This window comes from Notamacropus eugenii, chromosome 5 (genome assembly GCF_028372415.1).
Source record: "Notamacropus eugenii isolate mMacEug1 chromosome 5, mMacEug1.pri_v2, whole genome shotgun sequence".
NCBI classification, from domain to species: domain Eukaryota; kingdom Metazoa; phylum Chordata; class Mammalia; order Diprotodontia; family Macropodidae; genus Notamacropus; species Notamacropus eugenii.
The window spans coordinates 328,344,743-328,367,605 of NC_092876.1; the positions used below are offsets into that span (position 1 = coordinate 328,344,743).

Below are 22,863 nucleotides of genomic sequence, written 5' to 3' on the forward strand. Positions count from 1 at the left end.
AAAATTATCCGGAGGGTCAAGAGGGAGATGCTCCAACTTTGTCAGGTTTTGTATTTGATAGAGATATTTTAAAGAAGCTAAAAATGATAGAATGTTATCTTCTCTGCCCCTCACCCCACTTCTACTCCTCCAGATGCTGTTTTGAATCAAGATTAATTTTCTCATCAAGAAAAAAATGTATCAGGAGTCAAGATGATGGAGTAAAAGAGCCTTCCCTGAGCTCTCCCCCCAAGCCCTCCAAATACCTATAAAAAATGACTCTCAACAAATTCTAGAACTACAGAACCCACAAAATGATAGAGTGAAACAAATCTCTAGCCCAAGACAACCTGAAAAGTTGACAGGAAGGATCTGTTCGGCCTAGGGGCCAAAGGGCTACCCGAGCCTTTTCTTACCTGTCGTCCAGGTCTTCGGGGATCAACTGGATAAATGTGTTGAGAGAAGAGACTTTCCAGAGTTGAACAAGGGTTAGGCTTTATTCAGGGTCTTGGTTACATGTGCAGGGTGAATTCTTCCTCAGGAGAGAGGAATCCTCCTCCTCCCAAGGGGCAAAGATCGTACAGCAAGATGATGGGAGCGGGAGAGGGGCGGGACCTTCTGCCCTCTAAGGGCCCCTCAGCACAAAGAGCGCCTTCAGGCTTTCCTGTCCCTACTTAAGCTCTCCCGCCGCATAGTTTGCACATGAATACTGTGCCTGCTCTCAGCCCTTAGCTAGTCAACAACCGGTGTGCTCAGACCATGGGCCAATCTCAAGGGTGGGATGCTCTCTGCAGCAAGTTTCCCACGAAAAAGAGGCGGAAATGCACAAGATAGCCTGTGTCTCATGCCTCAATTCCCAGCTGTTCCCTGGGGGGCCTCATGAGAACTCTGAGGTTTAGAAGTCCTCACCTTTACCTGCCTGAGACTGTCCACATGAGAACTGAGCTTACAACCCCAACAAGGATCTACCACACAGGGTAGGGGACAGAACACAGTCTAGCATGGGCCACACTGACTCATAAAGGCTGGAGAAGGTCTTAGGGGACTGAATCATTGGCAGTTATGGCAGTTTCCAGACTTCTCAACCCACAAACACCAAAAAGGTCAATGGGAAAACACTGTGGGACCTGGGTAAAATAGGAGTAATTTGTCTGGCCAGGTCTGGCCCCAGTCCCAAGTGATGGGGGTAGTGGTGTCACTGGCAGCCAGCAGTGGCAGCCACGGTGGCAGCAGCAGTGAGAGGCTGCTTCTGGAACTCTGGGCCCACAAAAGGTGGAGAACTGAGAGGTTGATACAAAATCCCTGAAGTCTGAGATGGTACACCTACACCCATCCTCATCCCCACTGGAAACAGAGTTTTACTTTGACAAAGAGTTAGAAAGTCAAGTGTTTGACTGCAAAGATGAGTAAACATCTTTAAAAAAACTCATACTATAGAATCTTACTTTTATGACAAGGAAGAACAGGGCATACAACCAGAGGAGGACAGCAGAGTCAAAGCTCCAACATCAAAAGCCTCCAAGAGGAATATGAATTGGTCACCAGCCATGGAGGAGCTCAAAAAGGATTTGGAAATCAAGTAAGAGAAGCAGAGAAAAAAATGGGAAGAGAAATGAGAGTTATGCAAGAAATTCATGAAAAATAAGTCAATAACTTGCTAAAGGAAACTCCAAAAAATACTGAAGAAAATAACACCTTCAAAAATAGACTAACCCAAATAGGAAAAGAAGTCCAAAAAGACAATGAGGAGAAGAATGCCTTAAAAAGCAGAATTGGTCATATGGAAAAGGAGGTCTAAAAGCTCACTGAAGAAAATAATTCCTTCAAAATTTGAATGGAGCAAATGGAAGCTAATGACTTTATGAGAAATCAAGAAATTATAAAACAAAACCAAAGGAATGAGAAAATAGCAATGTGAAATATCTCATTGTTCCACTGATTTGGAAAAAGATCCAGGAGAGATAATTTTAAAATTGTTGAACTACCTGAAAGTCATAATTTTTAAAAAAGAGCCTAAATAGGATCTTTCAAGAAATTATCAAGGAAAGCTTCCCTGATATTCTAGAACCAGAGGGTAAACGGAAATTGAAAGAATCCACTTAATACCTCCTTAAAAGAGATCCCCAAAGGAAAACTCCTATGAATATTGTAGCCAAATTCCAGAGTTCCCAGGTCAAGGACAAAATATTGCAAGCAACCAGAAAGAAACAATTTGAGTATTGTAGAAATAAATCAGGATGACACAAGTTCTAGCAGCTTCTACATTAAGGGATCAAAAAGCTTGAAATATGATATTCCAGAGGTCAGACAAGCTAAGATTAAAACCAAGAATCACCTACCCATCAAAACTGAGTATAGTCTTTCAGGGGAAAAAATGGATATTCAATGAAATAGAGGACTTTCAAGCATTCTTGATGAAAAAACCAGAGCTGAATAGGAAATTTGACTTTCAAATATGAGAATCAAGAGAATCATGAAAAGGTAAACAGGAAAGAGAAATCATAAGAGATTTATTAAAGTTGAACTGTTTATATTCCTACATGGAAAGATGATATTTGTAACTCATGAGACCTTTCTCAATATTAGGATAGTTGGAGGAGATAAATGGATGGATGGATGGATAGATAGATAGATAGATAGACAGATAGATAGATAGACAGATAGATAGACAGATAGATAGATAGATGGCACAGGGTGAGTTCAATATGAAAGGATGATATCTAAAAATAAAATTAAGGAGTGAGAGAGGAATATATTGGGAGAAGGAGAAAGGGAGAAATAGAATGGGGTAAATTATCTCATATAAAAGAGGCAAGAAAAAGATTCACAATGGAGGGGAAGAAGGGGAAGGTGAGAAGGAATGAGTGAACTTTACTTAAGGAGGGAATAATACACACAATCAATTGGGCATCTTAGCTTACCGGAAAGTAGGGGAGAAGGGGATAAGAGCAGGGGGGATAATAGAAGGGAGGGCAGATTGGGGGAAGGGGATAGACAAAAGCAAACACTTTAGAAAAAGGACAGGGTCAAAAGAGAAAATAAAATAATTGGGGGGCAGGATAGGATGGAGAGAAATATAGTTGGTCTTTCACAACATGACTATTATGGAACTGTTTTGCATAACTACACATGTATAACCTATATTGAATTATTTGCCTTCTCAATGGGGATGGGTGGGGAGGGAAGAAGGGAATTTAGAACTCAAAGTTTTAAAAACAAATATTAAAAAATTGTTTTTGAGATGAAATTGGGAAATAAGATATACAGGCAATAGGATATAGAAATCTATCTTGCCCTTCAAGAAAGTAAAGGGGAAGGGGACAAGAGGGGAGGATGATAAAAAGGAGGGCAGGCTGGGGAAAGGGGTAATCAAAATGCATGCCATGGCAGGAAGCGGGAAGGGAAAGATGGGGGGGAAATTTGAAACTCAAAATCTTGTGGAAAAGAATGTTGAAAAGTAAAAATAAATAAATAAATTTAAAGTTTTAAAAAAATGAATCAAATGAAACTGCTTGTGTGAGCCAATTCTATGGCTACTCAATCACTTTCAGCTTTTGCTTTGTCCAAACAGGGATTCTGCTCTTGTAATTGCCAGCTTCTTTTGCAGTTCATGTGTGCTCACAACCCATGTCCTGCCTATACAAGCTAGTACCAGAGATAGAGTTACTTCTCTTCTGTGTTTTTTTCCTTTGGTACAGGGCCTTCAGAGAACTGTGTGACTCTCACTGATAAGGTAACAGTGGTAGTATCCCCTTGGAACAGCAGTGACTGAGGGCAGGAGAAGCCCTTATATCACATAGTTGGACCACTGCCAGAAGAGAGTAACCCAAAGGGTGGCAGTAATGGTCTGGCACCAAGAGAAGAATTTGATCAAAAGGAAGACACTAAAAATAAGGAAGATAAAGATTAGCTTTTTCTTTTTTTTGGATAGTTCCCAGGATAGGTGAAATATGAAGTGGGAAATGGCTAATTAGTAGAATTACAACCATGTTATGCATCTCTTATGAAGCTTACTACCAGCCTCCTAGAAGACTATACCCTGGTTATACAGTTATCCCTTCCACATTGAGGGGGTTAGGGGGACACAGCATCATCACAATCTGGAAAATCTGCAAAAAAAATTTTGGCCCACCCTTTGTACCAGAGAAAAAGTCTGAATTATTATTGTATTAAAAGATAAAATGTTGATATTATACAACACTAAACATACATTTTATGCAATTCTGAGTTTCTGTGCTTTTTCTGTGTTATCTGCTGGCCTGCTCATGTTATCTACAGCTTCTGCAAAAATCCCAAAAAATTCCCATTTAATTTGCTACGTCCAAGATATAATAAATTGCCAAGGGGAAAGTCATTACAAAGAAGGGATAACTGTAATTTTGAATCTTATTTAGATTATTCTGTTAATGCACACTGTGATTCTTTTATATTTAGTATTCCTTTTTCAGTGTAAGAATAAACTATCAGTCCAAAACCCAATTCATATTTGCACTTCTTTTTTTTTTTACTGATTCTTCTTTGGGGAAAAACCCTTAACTAGAACTGAACATAGAATGATAATCACATGTAAGTTGTGAGCCAGTAAATGGATTGTGAGGATGGGGAGCCCAGACTCCCTAGTAGAGAGGACAATATCCCTTAGCAATGAACCCAGTATGCACAGTCACATGTCTGGGCACAGAACAGGCAGGAGTAAGTACCCTGAACCCTTGTAAGTCACAACAGTAGCTGCCTCTAGCCTCTATGCTAAACCCACATAGGAAAAGGCTCTGTTAATGCTCTTGTTTCCAAGAGACATTGTACCACAGAGTCCTAGAACACTATAACTCTTTAAGGTAATACATGGTCACTCAGAATGTGGTAATAATCAGAAGAATAATACAGAAGAAAAACCAAGTGGATGAGTGATGCATATTATCTACATTAGATAGGCGATGCATTGGGTTCTCCATCAGTACACATATTTTAGATCAGAGCTTAAACGGTCATTTGGCTAGGTCTAGAATCGAGCAGGAGGCAAAACTGAGATGGATACCATCTGAGAAATTGTTCAGTGTTCTCAGTTATATCAAGCTACTTATTATTGCAAATGCCCATCTTTTTTGATGCAATAGCCTTCCAGTAATGCCATATATATAAATAAATATATATGTATATTTCTGTGTATGTATGTATATGTATACATATATGTGTGTATATATATATATATATATATATATATATGTCAGTCTTGGAATTCCTTAATTTCATAATTGTGAGTGAGCCAAAAAGGCATTGGAAAGCAGACTTGGGCAAAGTACATATGTTACCAGAAAAGAATGTGGTCCAGTCATATAAAGTAAGGGCTATCAAATGATCAGCCTGACTGTTCCCTTTTGTCTACAAAAATATATATTTAAAAAAAAAAACAGGAAAAAAGCCCTTAGTGCATTAATTGACTATCTATGGAGGTCTGTCAGAAAGATGTGGTTAGTAGTCCCACAGAATGAGAAGGCATGAATGAGTTCTGATCTATATGAATGGAGAGAGAACCTACATCAATGAGATCATAGATTCATTTAGGTCTTGACATTGGCACTGTGCAAGGAAATGAAATATACTCCCAAGAAACTCATCATCTAATACTCTATTTTATTCAACAAACATGTATTAAGAACCTGTAATAAGAAATTCATTGCACTTGGCACTGAGGGAAAAAGAAATAAAATCCCCACCTGAAAGGGCTTTTAAGAGAGGAAAAGATACATGCTTATATAACTATGACACAAGGGAGAATGTAATAAATGAAGAGGTGAGGTCCAGGCAAAGTGCTTTGAGAAATATGATCAGGGGGAGGAGGTCTCAAGGAGACAGTGAGGAAGGGAGGGGTTATTATCTTTTCCTTCAGACAGAGATGGGAAGAGGGAAGAAGGAGAGACCCTTTCAGTCACCGTGGATGAGGTTAAAAATAAGAATAAAAAATAGAACATGGATAGAGTTGTTCATTTTGACTGGAACATGGAGTATTTAAGTAGAAGTAGTCATCTCTATGTAAATGATTATCCCTAATCTCTCTTCTGAACTTTGTTGAATGGATGGATCCTCTGATAGTTAATATCAACTAAGATATAAAATAGTGTGCTCATCAGTTGTACTGAAGGTCTAGTGTAAAGTTAAAAAAAAAGAAGGATTCACTCTTGATGGTAAGGTCTTCTATTTGCACCTTTATGTGGAAGGCATCGTCCTGAATGTATCTAGTCCTGAAACATTGTAAAAACTTCTAAATGAAATCTAGGGGGAAAAAAGTGAGTAATATAGTTGGTGAAAGATAAATGCCTAAGGAAACGTATCAATTTACTAAGCAATGCATACCAATTGCCCAACAAATTGGGACCAGGCCCCTTTCTCAGCTTACAGCTGGAAACTGAATACAGAGGAAAACAGACTTTCATACATTAAAAACAATCAAATAAGGCCAATAAATTAAAAGAAAACAATACATACAACATTAGTAATCTACTTTCTAATGGTGTAAAGATAAAGGCCTTTTCAAATTGGGAGAGAGAGAGTAAACTGGTGGAATTCTCTGAATTCAGAAAAAGAGGTGTCCCACTCTCCCCAAGTATCTGTAAGCAATCAAAGGAACATGGAAACAATAACTGATAGATCAGTATGGAGCTAATTTTCATATAAGACATATGAGCTGCTTGAGATGTACAATTGTGAGAAAACTCCTTTCATCAATCTTTGGATCTGACTGAGCTTCTGGTCAGCGTAACTTAGGTCTTTAGTTAAGGGTCTCTAAGAAGCAGGTAGGGACAGTCCAGCTTCTCAACTACACAGGGCTAGGTTACAACAATGCAACAAAATTTTCTCCTAATTCCTACAGATGAACAAAGTTTTCAAACAAGACAGAAACTAGTTTCAGAGTTGAGTCCCAAGATGGAATTGACGTGATTCACTCAATTCCAGCAAATGACCATTTGCTATCCTACTACCCTCAGTTTCCTCAATTCCCTCTTTTGATTTATGGGGGAGTTGGCAGCCTAATCCCCCCATCAATCACTTATCTATAAGCCATATCCATAAGGTTTTTCATATTCATAACCAGAATTACCTAAGTTAGGCTATAGATCAAACTACTTAGAGGGCTCACAACAAACTAATTTTGAGAAGGGAAATTCATATGCCACTAAGATAACCATGAAAAACATGAACATCATGAAACAAAAGACCAAAGCAATACAATAATTATAATCAATATTAACTAAGATCAATACTCCTTGTATCCTAGTACCCCACTACCAAAGTCCATTCAGTCAGCACATTTTGAGTCCCAAATGTCTCATCTAGTCATTTGGCCTGTGGATATCTTCTCTTACACATTGTGAAATAGACTTCATTCTTAGGACAGCAATGAAGGGGTCTCTGATCCAAAATTACCACCAATTTAGTGAAAGAATCTCTTTTTTCTCAGGGGCATTCTTATTCACCATGTTTATATAAAATTATTATTAATTTTTTTTTTTTTGCTTCTTCCTACCATTTCAAAGCAAAACACATTACAATAATTCCACCCCTGGTTTCCCTGAAATCCTTTCTAGGAAGGAGCTATCAGAATCATCCTGGGAAAAATGAAACCTGCTTATTAAGTGGAACAGTAACCATTTCCATTAGTATAGAATCCACTGAGGGAGAAAAAACCTCAAAGCATAGACCATTCCACATAGGAAATAGAATACCAAAGGACTGAGAAGTGTTAACTGAGACTGTATCCAAAAGTAGTTCATTCTTATCAGGTGAATCTTCCTGAAAACCTAATTCAAGAAACTGATGAAATGGAGAGCCCTATCCTTTCTTGGGGGTAGTGCTAATTTGTCCAACAACTTCTTTAATGGGGAGAAAGGGAACTTAACAAGACCATTGGTTTACAAGTTGATTCCAGGCTCTTGATGCAAAATGCCACCCACATCCAGAGAAAGAACTATAGAGTCAGAATGCAGAACGAAGCAGACTATTTTCTCTTGTGTTATGTTTTGTTTTTTCTCTTGTGTTATGTTTTGTTTTGGTTTTTCTCATGGTTTCTCCCATTCGTTTGAATTCTTCTATGCAACATGACTAATGTGAAAGTGTGTTTAATAAGAATATATGTGTAGAACTCACATAAGATTGCATGCCATCTTGGGGAGGGGGAGAAAAATCTAAAACTTATGGAAGTAATTGTTGACAACTGAAAACAAATTAATTATAATTTTTTTTTAAAAAGTTGATTCTGTGTTTCAGTGATACCACCTTCCCAAGGTTGCTATGAAAGATGGAAATACCAGAAAATGTGACAGTGAAATCCCCAGCCTTAGACATTCTTCACAGTAAAATGGAGGATCTATTCAGAGGCGATCCTGGTGCACAGACCTCATAAAAAAGAAGGCTATATTCTGTTAGAACTTTGATACTTCATTCCTCTCCAGGCTCTCTTCCTGACTCTCTGGACTTTCTCTGCCATGCCACAGAAGTCTTCTCACCTTGGAAGTTCACCTTACTCCCTGGACTTCTCCCACTGGAAGTATACATTTCTCCTGTGGCCCCTTCTTCTGATTGACTGGTTTCTCTGAGAACCTCCATTTAAGGAATACATCTAGGTCAGTCATGTCTTCATTCTTCTCCACACTTTGCTATTGACTCTTCATACCTTATCATGACCTCCACAAGTATCTTCCCCTCCTCCTCCTTTTTAAGCATTCTTTGTTTTGCGTTCCCTCATTAGCATATGAGCCCTTCAAGGGCCGGGACTGACTTTTTGCTTGTATTTGTATGTCTAGTACTTAGCACAGTGCCTGGAACTTAATAAGTGCTTTTTGACTTGATGATAGTTTCCACAGTTATAGACTTCACTGGTAAGATAATTTCTTATCTTGAATAAGTATCTACTGCAGGGAGGGGCAATCTCTTACCCTGAAATGAAGGAAGAGGGCTAGTATAATCAATTTACTGATCAGAAGCAGTTTAAGAACCACATGGGCTCTTATCATATTGATCTATCCAGATGGAGGGCTTCAACTGACTCAGAAGGCACTGTTGAGAAAAAGTAACTATTTCATCCAACTTAAGAAAATCACATGATTCTGCACTAACCATAACATAACATCATGGAGCCCTTGTCTGATCTGATGATGGACCCAGGTTCTCCTCCTCCTGCAACAGGGATTAAGCTAGTTTTTCCCTAAAAGGTGACAAAGCTATCCCCAGGTCTTGATTAGCACAGGGGTCAATGCTCAAGCTGTTCCTCCACTGAAGCAACTTTGCGTTGGATCTCTATCCTTATTGATGTGGCTTCACCTAAAAAAGCTTAAAATGATCCACCCATGGGTGGCTCCTTCAGACTTGGTGGATATCTCAAACCACACCCTGCCCTGTTGATTACATGTGTTTCCATAGATAAGAGGGCCTTGTCTGCCAAATTAAGTACTATAGTACCCTTTCTATATTGTGGCTAAGTAAATCTTCATTACTTAATCGGTTAATTTTATCACATCCTGATGAACCTGAACCAACATAGTATTGATCAATTCAGTTTCCAATTCAGTTCTGCTATTCTCATAAGGACATCCTTCTGATTATTCAGTTAAAAAAAAAGTGTGATGTCTCTGGTGGGCACTAACATGCCCTGTAAACAATGTATATAATGGGAAACATCATCAAAAATTCTCCTGACCTAAAGAGGAAAGCTTTTAATTATACAATTCTATTCTCTCTAGATTCCAAACCACGCAGTCAGATCTATGGCTATGACCCAGGAATCAGTATAAATAAAAGCCTGTTTGCTCCATCTCCTGCGTATCAGCCATAAAGCTCAGAGTATAGCCTACTGGGAAGGATTGTCAGGATACTCATCCCTTAGCCCTTTACTACATTAATGACTCTTAAAGTCCATGTATGCATATTTTTCTCATGATAGGCAGAGCCATCAGTGAACCAGGCAAAATGATGTTCCTCAAAAGCTAAGTCCTTATAGGCAGAAGTTCACTGGATTGGAGAAAGATGCAAAGCATTGGGGCTGGGACTGGAGGTGTCAATTTACTGCAGTCAATGAAGGGCACTGATATTGAACACTAATGCCCTGGCAAGTACTCTATTGAATGTACCATTTTCAATGAACAATATAAGCCTTCTGTGCCCTACTCATCTTATCAGAGGGATGATCCAACTCATAGTGGGCAACTCTGGAGGATGTGACCCTGTGTCATCTGTTTAGTACCAACAGTACCTTTGCTGTGTAGAAATGTGCTGAAATACTCTTCTTGCTCTACTCTCTCAAATTTATAACCTCAGAATCTTTCCTTCTGGTTCTGAGTTGGTCTCCTCTTCTACAAATGCTTGTGTGTTGTTACAGGCAAGCAATTATTCTTCAACTATTCTTGTCTTGAATAAGTACCTACTGCAGGGAGGGGCAATCTCTTACCCTGAAATGAAAGAAGAGGGCTAGTATAATCAATTTACTGAGCAGAAGCAGTTTAAGAACCACATAGGCTCTTATCGTATTGATCTATCCAGATGGAGGGCTTCAACTGACTCAGAAGGCACTGCTGAGCAAAAGTAACTATTTCAAAAGTGGTAGGGTGAGTGGCTTATAATTTCAGAATCCTACTGGTCATTTAATCTGACCAACACTTAGTTCCTACCTGGTCCTTACAGTCAGAGACTTCTAAAAATAAAAGCCTTGCAGGATCATAAGAATTCAGGAGAAGAGGCTGCTGGACAGCCTACCTCAGGTCTTTCAAGGGCTACTCAAAAAAGACAGACCTGTAAGTGACTAGGTGAATGGAGGATATCAAAATACCCAGGTTGGAAATAAGGGTTTTCTAGAACCCATAGAATATCTAAGCTTCATTTTTAGACTGTGGAGAAAGAATGTCAGAAACTTATTAGAAGTTACCTCTGGAATTATCAGGATTTTCCCTGTCTTGTATATTCTCAAAAACCTAAGTGAGTGAGTTGGACAGTAAAATTTTCATAGGGTTTATGTTCTACCCTGTCTCTTATATAAGGTGCCATCCAAACTAGAGCCTCTGCCACCAGGGCTTCATCACCCAGTCATGATTTCACCTATATAAGGATAAACATCAATGCCTTCAAAAAGTAGAAACTCTTTCAGGACTCTGTGCACCAAACTGTGCAAACTGTAATGTATGAAGGAGAATTAACTTGAATTTTTCTTCAGTGTAAGAGTGGAGCTCCATTGATTATCCTACTATTTAAAAGTAATTACTCTTGTGGCATAACTAAACCTGAATTAAACAATATGAACTTAACATGAACTGGGCCTATCTAACCTCCTAGAACGGGTCAAAGCCATTTTATGAAGTAGTGAGTCATGCCCTAAAGCAATCTGTAAAAGAGAAAGATACCAACTCAGAACCAGAAGGAAAGATTCTGAGTTGTAGATTTGAGAGACTAGAGCAAGAAGAGTATTTCAGCACATTCCTACACAACAAAGAAAGAACTGAGTTGTAGTACAGAAAAGAGATATGAAGGAGACTGATTGGCCCCAAAGGTATCTCAGAACAAAAGACTCAGGCTGAGGGAAATTCCAAAACATGTTCTACTCTTTCTTCAATTTCCCCTTTCCTTGTCTTTGTATCCACTGACACAATGATATAATCTGCTGTTTCCTTACTAGTAAACTGAATGTTGCCCCAAGTACAAAGGATCTGTGGCATATTTGTAACCTGATTACTAGTATCTAATAGCCATTTATATATTTGGCAGCCTCCTTCCTTCTTCAGCCACAGTGACTCAGGAATATGACTTTTGCTCCCCTACAGTTAGAATAGGCTGAGTCTTGGTAAAACCTTGCCTTAAAGAGCCTTATCCCAACAGTCTCTCAATTTTGGCTTCAAAGACTTGGACAGTTTTAACCTACAGGACATGGGGGTTGTTGAGGGGTGGGGGGTGGGGAGAAATGACCAGGTGGAGTAGGGACTTTCTGAGATATCCTAAATTTGGGCAGGACAGAAGGACCTTTACTGCTCTGGCTGCAGATAAACTGATATAATTTTACTAACACTTCTATATGTTGACTATCAATAATTTTCTTATCTACTGCATGTTTCAAAAACTATTATCTAATGTTCTTTAGGGGAAGAGCATCATCACCTTCTGGCCATTTCACTTGGCAATGGGTATTGTACCTCTTTCCACCATTCCCAGGGTCCTATTTGTGAATAGCTCTGTTTCCTGCTCACAGCTTGCCTAGGTCTATATGGTAGTCTGGTGGAAAAAGTCCATAGTAAAGCCTGTTGTTAGTAGGAGTCCATCAAAAAGTCAAGATGTAATAGCACCCTCAGCAAGCTAGAAGTAGCATATAATGGGGATGGGGTAGAAATATAGGCCCTCAAACTATTTTCTTTTAAAAATGTCACCCTCTTCCTTGCTTTCCTCAATTTGGGAATAAAGGAAATTCATCTTTGTGGGACCTCTTATACAGAACTCCTCATTTTAGCTGCCTAAAAAGGAACAAAGGGCAATACTTCTTTGGGGCTATAACTGGTTCGGCTGACTTTGCCAAGGGGAAATCCTTTCTAAGCTCTCTAAGCCTATGAAACTGTGAAACTGACAAAAACTCTGAGTTGCACCCATTATTTCACACACACCCTTATTAACCATAGTTCCAGTAATTCATTTGCTTTATGTTTAATCATCTGCAATTCCCCTGATTCCTTGGTAGTAAGAGCCCATTCACCTTCTGACTCACCTGAGGAAGAAATCACTTCTGAAGAGATACTGTCCGAGGAAGTAATAATGGACTAAACCAGATGGCACAGTGAATAGTGCTAAGTCTGGAGTCAGGAAGACTCAATGTCAAACGTGGCCTTTACTAGCCGTGTGATCCTGCTTAAGTCACTCAACCTCACCCTGTGTCAGTTTTCTCATCTGGAAAATGGGGATAATAATAGCACCTTTCAGGTACACTCACTTGGTGCAGGCCCTCATCACCTCATGGTTACACTATTGCAATAGCCTTTGGGTCAGTCTCCCTGCCTCAGCTCTACCTTTCTAGAGTTCTTATGCTTTGTTCTCCTCCATGTTTTCTTCAATCCAGGGACCCTGGCATCCTTGCTGTTAATCACACAAGTCACTCCATGGCCTCAGACTCTAAGCTGTAAACATTTTCACTGGTTGTCCTCCATGCCTGGAATGTTCTCTCTCTTCATCTGTGCCCCCGGCTTCCTTCAAGCTAAAATTCTACCTTCTACAAAATACCTTTCCCAATTGCCGCTTAATTCTAGTGCCTTCCCTCTGAGAGTATTTCCAATTTATCCTGCAAATAGCATCTTTGTACATAGTTGTTTGCCTGTTGTCTCTCCTCTTAGTCTATGTTTCATGAGTGTAGAGACAATTTTTTCCTTTCTTTATAACCCCAGCACTTAGAAACGTATTGGTAGGTGCTTAATAAATACTTGTTGACTTGACTTGATTGTATGTTTACTAGATTTATAAATAGTTCCCCCTGTTTGAAAGGTACAATCTTAAAAACAAGAAGATCATTTACCACTGTCTAAATACCCAAAATGAATTGTGTTTATATTGGCAACCTAGATTCTGCTCTTTTTTCTACTTTCCTTGTCAAGCCCCTTAAGTATCTATAGCAGGTCTGCACAACATACAGCCTTCAGTCAGCTTGTAGCCCACTAAAGGATTTTGGGCGGCCAGAGAAAAATGTAGAGAATGTAAATGAGAGTAAAGATGTAATGAGTGCTTTGTCTGTGCCCTCATAGCCTGCCTTCCACTAGTCACTATTGTGCCCACCATGTAACTAGGCTGGTTGTTGCTATTGCACACTCTCTCCTGCTTGTGACCCTCAGCAGCCAACCATAGTCTGTCTCTAGTCTGGGAAGAGTAATTCCATGATATATAAAAATCTTGAGCAATAAGTGTAATTCTTTGATATTAATTGAAATTTCCCTTTTTAAAAAAATATGGTTTATTTGCAAAATAGTTTAATCATTTATGATACCTTTACTTGGAAAGTGAGCTGCTGAAAACTTATCTGTGAACTGATTAGCCTATTTTAATTTTGACCCTTATCTACTGCCAAGTTGTGCAAGTCTGATCTAGAGAGCTAATGCTATCTGGTGAGTGGGAGCTTTTTAAGTATAAGTCTCCCTTGTAGGCCCTGAAGACTAAAGGTAAAGATACCAGAGTCCTATATTTGGTTATCCAGTCACCCAAGCTTCTCTTTGTTCTGTGCCACCCTTCCCATCCAACAATGAATTTAATCATTAGGGAATTGCAAACAACTCTTTTCAGTCCTGCCAACTATTCTGGGTCAGGCCTAACTTAGGTCAGTATAGTGACTTAGGATTGGAGTTAGTATACAATGAGACAATTTAGGACCATATAATGTAACAAAAAATAACTTTACTGACAAAATTTGAAAGGATGCAGATCTAATTAAAGTACTCCGCCTTTGCCTGCAGTTTCATACAGCAATCAACAATGCTTAGTAGAAATGTATCCTTCACAGATCAATCAAAATTCCACTAAAATCAACTTAAAGTTTGGGTTTTTGCTAGCCTTCAGGATTAAACAAGTCCTAAGAATGACCTTCTTGCTTCCCTAAAGGGAAATCATCCCAGACCATATAAAATTGTTGCTGAATTGTTTTTCAGTCATGTCTGAATCTTTGTGACCACATTTGGGATTTTCTTGGCAAAGATATGAGAGTGACTTGACATTTCCATCTCCAGCTTATTTTACCGATGAGAAACTAAGGCAAACAGGGTAAAATGATTTGCCCAGGGTCACACAGCTAGTAAGTATCTGAAGCCAGATTTGAACTCATGAAGATGAGTCTTAAAATACTTCCAGCACAGGGATCTAGAATCATATTTGCATAACCATGATTACCCCCAAAACAACCCACGCTGAACTTAGAAGCATCAAGGGGTTCCAGAGTCATGATACAGTTTTAGTCATTTCAAGATTCTTCCTGAAACAATGGACCCAGGCTTTTTTTATTTGTTTGTTTTCTTGTTTTAATATCAATATTCTCCCAGCGATGCTCCATAGTTACAAATCGTAGAATACAACAGTCTTGAAAGAATTAGTTGTGGATCACTAAAAGGGCAGCAGAGGCTTGTGATAGGTCTGAATAGATTGCAAAATTTTACCAGTGAAATACTGCACAAAAGAAACAGCTTAAAGGATGGCATTAGAGACATGTATGACCAGAAAATAAGGTAAGCCAGTCAATGTAGGGAGAGTGAGAGACATCCAGTGGACAGCCCACATGGTCCATTAATAGCCATACTAATTCTTTGCCACCACAAAAAGAGCTGCTATAAATATTTTTTGTGCAGAGAGACCTTCCACTTTAATCTGACATGCTGATTTCCCCACATCTCCTGCAGCACAGAGTTCTGTTTCAGGTATTTTGACTTTGAGGGGTCTGTTACTTTAAGACTGTGGGAAACTGATCAAGATGGACATATTTAGTAGACATTTGGAAATACCTGACTTGAACTCTGGGAAGAATATGGAGATATAGATTGGGAAGTCATTTACATGGTGATAATGGATAATGGATGCCATAGAAGTTGATAAGATAACTAACGGGATGAATGTAGAGATATGAGGGACTATCACAGTATCTTTAGTGTTTCTCAATTTTAAGGATTGGGAGCAGAATTCTGAGTACTGATGAAGACACAACTAGGAAGGAGGAAAACTAAGAAAGAGAAGACGGTGTAAATCAAAGGAAATAAGGGTAACAGCATCGTTAAGAAATGGTAAACTATATAAGTGGAAAGTACATTCACTATAAGTTGCAATTGCTAGAAGTTTTGCTAACTTTTTAAAGAAGATGTTAATTGGGAAGTGACCAATGTGGCAAAATATCAATACCTTTTTTTTCAAAAGGTGAACAGCAGGGTCAAATATCTTGGTGAGGTCAAATATATGAATACTGAAAAGGCCAAATTAATTTAATGAACCATCTTTGAGTTTACTGAAGGCAACCCAAGTTTTTCTCCTGTTCAAATCTGGATGCAACTAATATATTTGAATTTTCTGTCCTTATAGCTACCAGTGAAAAGGCTGTATAGGTTGTCTTATACAAATCCATCAACAGACATTTTTCATCCACTTGATCATTCCTTTGTGGCAGGTCCAAACTCTTTTGATTAGTTATGCATATATTCTAGGAGGGTCAAGTGTGGGACTTGATATATTCAGCATCACATGGAACTGAAAGGAAAACTGGCTGGAGATTACAATGCTTCTTTAATGATCCTAAGCTTCTTAGCAAAACAAATGGTCATTGTTTTAATACCAACATTCTGCTGCAACTGCTGTTGTATGAATGTGAGTCTTGGAACACAAGAGTTTCCAGAGAACTGAAAATGAATGTCACATAAGAGATAACAGAGATGCGCGTAATGAGTGTGATCAGTCTGCAAAGAGGAACTTTGAAGAAGAACAAAAGTAAAAGTTGTCTTCAGGGGAAAAATGTATAATTGGAAGAAAAGATGGGCTGGAAAGGGGATTCTGGGAAGATGGCAGAGTTGGTTAGAAAACTTTCACCTGTCCAAATTTCCTCCACAAAAAAAGACAGAATATCACCTCAGAGCAGCAGAAATAAACACAAAGTAAAGCATTTGTCCTCTTAAAATAATCTGAGAAGACCCCAGGAAAGACATGGGGCTAAGGTTTGACCTGAGTGAAGTGCAAACACCTCCAAGCCAACTCTGCAGAATCAACAAACAACAAGCTTTGAGGGCAGCTGGGGGCATCTTCAGCTTTAGAAACTTCTATTTTGCAGACAGAGTGGGATTCTGACTGCTGAGTAGGAAAAGATTGAAGAACCTTGCACTGTGAGCCATATCAAGCACAGCAGTAAGATTAAACCTATACCCAGGTCAGGCTGCAGGGAGAGGGAGCTAGCACACACCTGGTGAATGCAGTAGCGAGGGGTAGGGACCCTGTTGGTTGTGGGTACTTGCAGGAGCAGAGTCCCTGGTTTCTGTTCTGGGATAGAGAAGACAGCTGTAGTCTGTAGCCACTGGAGGGACCACAAGGAGCAGTATCATTTGCTTTGCTGGACGTAGTGACTGGGGATACCAGCTGTGACTTAGGAATGGAGAAGAGAGCCCAAGGTTAAGTCCCAGGATGGACTTTAGAAAATACAATAAGAAGGACCTGAGGCTTGGGGCATCATTCCGCATACCTCAGGACTACAACTTGATTACACTAACAGCTGCTGAAAACTAAAGAAAACACAAATAAATAAAAATAAGTAAACAAAGGAGAAAACCCAATCACTGATAGTTACTGTGGGGACAGAGAAGATCAGGATTCATATTCAGAGAAAGATACTGGAACTTAAAAAGCTACTCCATTTTCAATGAGAACTTCAAATGATTCCAAGTACAAAAAGAGTTCTTGAAAGAACTTAAATAGTACTTTAAAAATAAAATAAGAGACGCTGAGGAAAAATTGGAAAAAAAAAAAGAGCAATCCAAGAAAATTAAGAAAATTATGAAAAGAAAGTCAACCAAGTTGAAAAAAAGAATGAAAAACTTAACGAAGAAAACAATTCCTTGAAAACTATAATTGGGTAAGTGGAAGCAAATGAAATTCTAAGACATTTAGAAATAATAAAACAAGATCAAAAGAATAAAAAAAGAAAAGGATGTGAAACATCTCTCAGAAAAACAACTGATCTGGAGAATGGATGGAGGAGAAGTAATATAAGAATAGTCAGACTACCTGAAAATTACAATAATAAAAAAGAATCCTGATAAAATATTATAAGCAATCATAAAGGAAAATTGCCCTGAAGTTATAGAACAAGAAGGCAAAGCAGAAATAGGAAAAAAAAAATCTACTAATCAACACCTGAAAGAGATCCCAGGAGGAAAACTTACAAGAATATCACAGCCAGATTTCAAAACTCCCAGGTTAAAGAGAAAATATTGGAAGCAACAAGAAAAAAAAATTTAAATATGATGGAGCTATATAAGGATTACATAAGACCTAGGAGCCACTACATTGAAGGACCAAAGGTCTTAGAATACTGTATTCATAGAGCAAAAGATCCTGGGTTATGACCAAGGGTAACTTACACAGCAAAGCTAAGTATAATCCTGAATGAAAAAAAATGGTCATTTAATGAACTGAAAGACTTTAAAACCTGAGAACTTAAGGGAAAATTTGATATATAACCTCCAGGAGAAATATAATGTTAACATTAAAGATCAATTAAATAAGGTCAAATTGTTTACTTTCATATGTGAAAATTAGCAGTACTTTTATGACTATCATCATTATTCCGGTAGTCTTGGACTTTTCAAGTCCAAGGTTTTCACTCTGATATCCCAGACAGAGAGGTATGGGTTAGTAGATATGAGAAAAGTGGTATCTGGTTTTGTCCAAAAACTCTGAGGTCTCCCCCTCCCAGATTGATTTTGTTTTTTGCTTTTTGCTTTTTTGATGAAGTAAAAGAGGTCATTCTTGGTCTCATTTCTTATGTAGACTTAATCACTGGATGACTATTGCCTTAGTCAAACTGAGACCTGGGAAAGACCTTAGCTTAAAAATGTCAAGGTCTTCCACTGCATTTGGGGTCATCTTTAGTCATCCTGATCTATATCTTGCCATTGGACCCAGATGGCTTTGGAGGAGAAAGTGAGGCTGGTAACTGCACAGCCCTCCCTCACTTAAATCTAATTCATTTGCAAGTCATGACATCACCTTCTTGATGTCATGGTCTTCTTTAAGAAAGGACAAACGAGTCTTTCACTTAGCTGAGTATGATAGGGTGATTCTAAGAAAAAATGAAACTGTATAGGAAGTGATAAAAAGGAGTAATTCTCTCATACAAATGAGGCATAAAAGGAAAATTTGATACAGAGGAAGCTAGTGGGGGGAGAATGAGTAGTGCTGAAACCTTACTCTCATCAGGAATGGGTTAAAGAGGGAACAACATATATATCTCTAAAAGGATATAAAAGTCTTCTAAATTCAGAAAGAAATAAGAGGGCAAGGGGTCGGGTAAAGGGGGAGAGGATAAGAGAGGGACTCTTGGAAGGGTGGGTAGGTTAAGGAATAGGAGGACAAGGTAGTAGGTAGAAATAAAGCAGAGGAGTGAGGAGGAATAGGGCAAATAGAATGAGAATGATAATAAGGAAAAATAGGAAGGAGGAAAATACACAACAAGCAATTGTAGCTTAGAATATGAATGGGACAAATTTACTCATTAGACGGAAATGAATAGCAGATTAAAAGTTTGAATTCAACAACATGTTGCTTTCAGGAAACATTATAAAAATGAATGACATACAAAAAGATAAAATAAAGGGCAAGAGTAGAATTTAGTATGTAAAAAAGCAGAGGTAGCAATCATGATATCAGACAGTTAAAGTAAAATAGATTCAAATGAGAATAGAGAAACTACACTATGTGTCAGCAATATTATTCAGTATTGTTTTAGACAATTTAAAATAGCTAGACAGCTCAAAATACCTGAGCATATGCCTGGCAAAACAGACACAGGAACTATATAACACAAACATAAAACACTTTATAAAAAATTATTTAGTGTTTTATTTTTCCTCAACCACATGTAAAACAATTTTTAGCATTTTGTTTTTCAAAACATTGAATTCCAAATTCTCTCCCTTCTTTTCTCCTCACTTCCACTCACTGAGAAGGCAAGCAATTCCATACAGATTATACATGTGTAGCCATGCAAAACATTTCCATAACAGTCATGTTGTGAAAGAAAACATAGACAAAAAGAAAACTCAAGAAAAAAATTAAAAAGACATATTTTAATCTATATTCCAACACCATCAGTTCTCTCTTAAGGGATGGATAACATTCCCCATCGAAAGTCCTTCAGGGTTGTACTGTATCACTGCACTGCTGAGAATAGCCAAGTAATCCATAGTTGATCATTGTACAACATTGCTGTTACTTTGTACGCAATACATTTCACTTTGCATCAGTTCATGTAAGTCTTTCAGGTTTTGGAGAGCATCCTGCTTATAGTTTCTAACAACACAACAGTATTCCATCACAATCACATATCACAACCTGTTCAGCCATTTCCCAAATGATGATCATCCCCTCAATTTCTAATTCTTTGCCAACAGAAAAGAGCTGCTATAAATATTTTTGTATATATAGATCCTTTTCCTTTCTTTTCCTAATCTCTTTTGGGTTACAGACCTGGTACTACTACCACTAGGTCAAAGGGTATGTATGGTTTTACAGCCCTTTGGGTATAGTTCCAAACTGCTCTCTAAAATGGCTGAATCAGTTCATAACTCCACCAACAGTGCATCAATGTCTCATTTTCCCCAGATTCCCACCAACATTCATCATTCTTTTCCTCTTTCCCCTCAGCTAATCTAACAGGTATGAAGTAGTACCTCAGAAATGACATAAAACACTTTTATACAAATAAAGTCAGATCTAAATAATTGAAGTAATATTGCTCATGGATAGGTAAAGCCAATATAATTTTTAAAATGACAATTTTACCTAACTAATCCATCTATTCAATGTCATTCCCAATTAAATTATTGAAAAAATCAGAAAAAAAATTACAAAATTCATTTGGAAGAACAAAAGTTCAGGAACTTCAGAGAAGCCAGAGAAAAAAGATGTAAAGGAAATAGATTCACTAGTATCAGATTTGAAAATGTATTATAAGGTGAAAGCATTGTTGAAGTGTAAAATGGATAATTTTGATTATTTAAATAAAAATTGTCTTGCATAAATAAAACTTATGTAGCCAAGAAAAGAAGGAATGCAGAAAACTGGGAAAAAAACTTTCATAGACAATCTCTCAGGATGAGACTGGGTTAGAATATTGCTGTGGTGTAGGAAAGGATGAGCTGTTTGATTTAGAAAAACATGGAAAGACTTGGATTTATAAAGGAAGATGCTATTCACTTTCAGAGAAACGTGACAAGTGAAAATATGCATAGAATAGTCATATGTGCATGAATGAAAATTATATATATGTTTATAGATAGCTATGTATATATACACATGTATATGTGTGTATATATACATACATATCTGTATATGTATGGGTGTATGTATGTATGTATATATATATATATATATATATATATACATACATACACACACACACATATCCATACTTAATTGTAGCCTTCTTTAAGGTAGAGGGGAGGGGAAAAATAAAGTAAAAAGTGCAAGCAGAGAACAAAAGAAAACCTACAAGGAAGCAGAGAAAAGCTGGGCAGCTTTGAAAACAATGTAGTATTTATTATGTAGGTTTTCTTGAAACAGAAATTTATTGCTCTGTAATGAATCATCTCTATACATGGCGATTTTTTTTTCTTTTCTCATTTTGTATTGTTTAAAATAAATTTGAAAAATTTACAAAAAAAAAGGAAGGAAAAAAATGGGCTGTTCAATGTGGTATAAGCAAAGGAATCACAGAGACACAGCTTTAATGCTTCATTGTTATTCTTGAGATGTCAGGATAAAGTGAGGAAGGCCTACAGTATTTTGGGCAGACTACCTGTGGAGAATCTGTGGGAGGACAGGGACAACAGACACAACATGGACAGGCAAGAATGAGTCACAATTTGTACCACTGAGTAAATAACTACATTGATGGGATCACAGATCCATTTGAGAATCTGAATATTTTGGGATCTTGAAGAGACATTTCAGCAGTGGTGGAAACAAAATTACAGAGCAGAAGACTGAATAAATGATGAAGAGGAGGCAGGGAATGTAGGCTACTTTTTCTCTTCGTTTGTCACAGAGAGGGGGAGAAGAGGATGAGAGCTTGGGGCACAGGGTCAAGAGAAGGTTGTTTTGTCTTAGATAGGAGAGATGTGAAGTGATAAAAGAAAGGAATCCGTATAGAGGAAGATAATGTGTGAGAAGAGATGATAGATGGGGCAAGGCTAGAAGGTCATTAAGGGAGGGGTGGGTGCACTTAAAGGTACAGGAAATCTGGACACTTTTAAAGCACTAGGGACTAAAAATGTGAACACAATACAGAGATTGGTTTCTTATGTGTTTTCATGGCAAAAAGGAAATGAAACAGAGCACGAGGCCTTCAGGAAAAGTTCGTCTTAATGATGGACATCCTCTTGATTTAAGGAGCCTTGAAAACTTGTTCCTAAGTCTTCTTAGTCCCTCAACTTGTCTGGCTGTCTACGCTGCTCCTTGGGAGAGGAATGCAGGAGGTAAGAAAGGCAGTACTTTCCTTCCCAGCTTCTGTATTTTTTGTGACAGTCCTTGCTGCCCCACTTCTTCATTAGCCTCCTAAGACATGAGAAGGGCCCCTCATCATTCACTGAGAGTTTCTGTCTCTCCTTCTAAGGATGGATCTTGGCTTGTATAAGCCTGGCTGCTACCCAAGCAGCACTAATTGAATGAAAGGAAGGAGGGAGCTTCTCAGGACCCACGTTGAGGGCATTTCATGTGCTGGACTGGAAGTTGGTATTGGTGGAGTGGGGAGGAGGAGAAACTGTTGTTAGGTTTGGCTTGGAAGCCTAGGGTTTTTACTATGCCTTTGGTCACTGGTGGTTGGGCAGAGGTAAGAAATCTGCTGTTTCCTGTCCTGCAAATCCACCATTCCTTGTATCCCTGGCCAGGATCTCTTGGGAGTCTAGCTCTGTTCCCTCAAGCTTTATTCACTTCCACTCCTTAGTCTGTTTCAGATTTTTTTTTATATCTAATGCATTTTCTCCTTACCCAAAGTACAAAAAGCTTCCCCACCAAAACAAAACAAAACATTTTCATCCCTGTGTACTATGTCCCTAAATATATGTGCTTATTCTCTGAAAGGAGATGAGGAGTGAGACAGGACAGGAAACATACTAATGACTGTGGGCAGGGACAGGATGCTTG

The 22,863-nt window shown here is 38.3% G+C and overlaps 1 long non-coding RNA gene across 4 annotated transcripts in view; it reads right to left on the minus strand.

Moving 5' to 3' along the window:
- LOC140506402 (uncharacterized) overlaps positions 1-22,863 on the minus strand; it is a 72,415-nt gene that overhangs the window by 46,942 nt on the left and 2,610 nt on the right. The gene's annotated exons all lie outside the window — the stretch shown is intronic.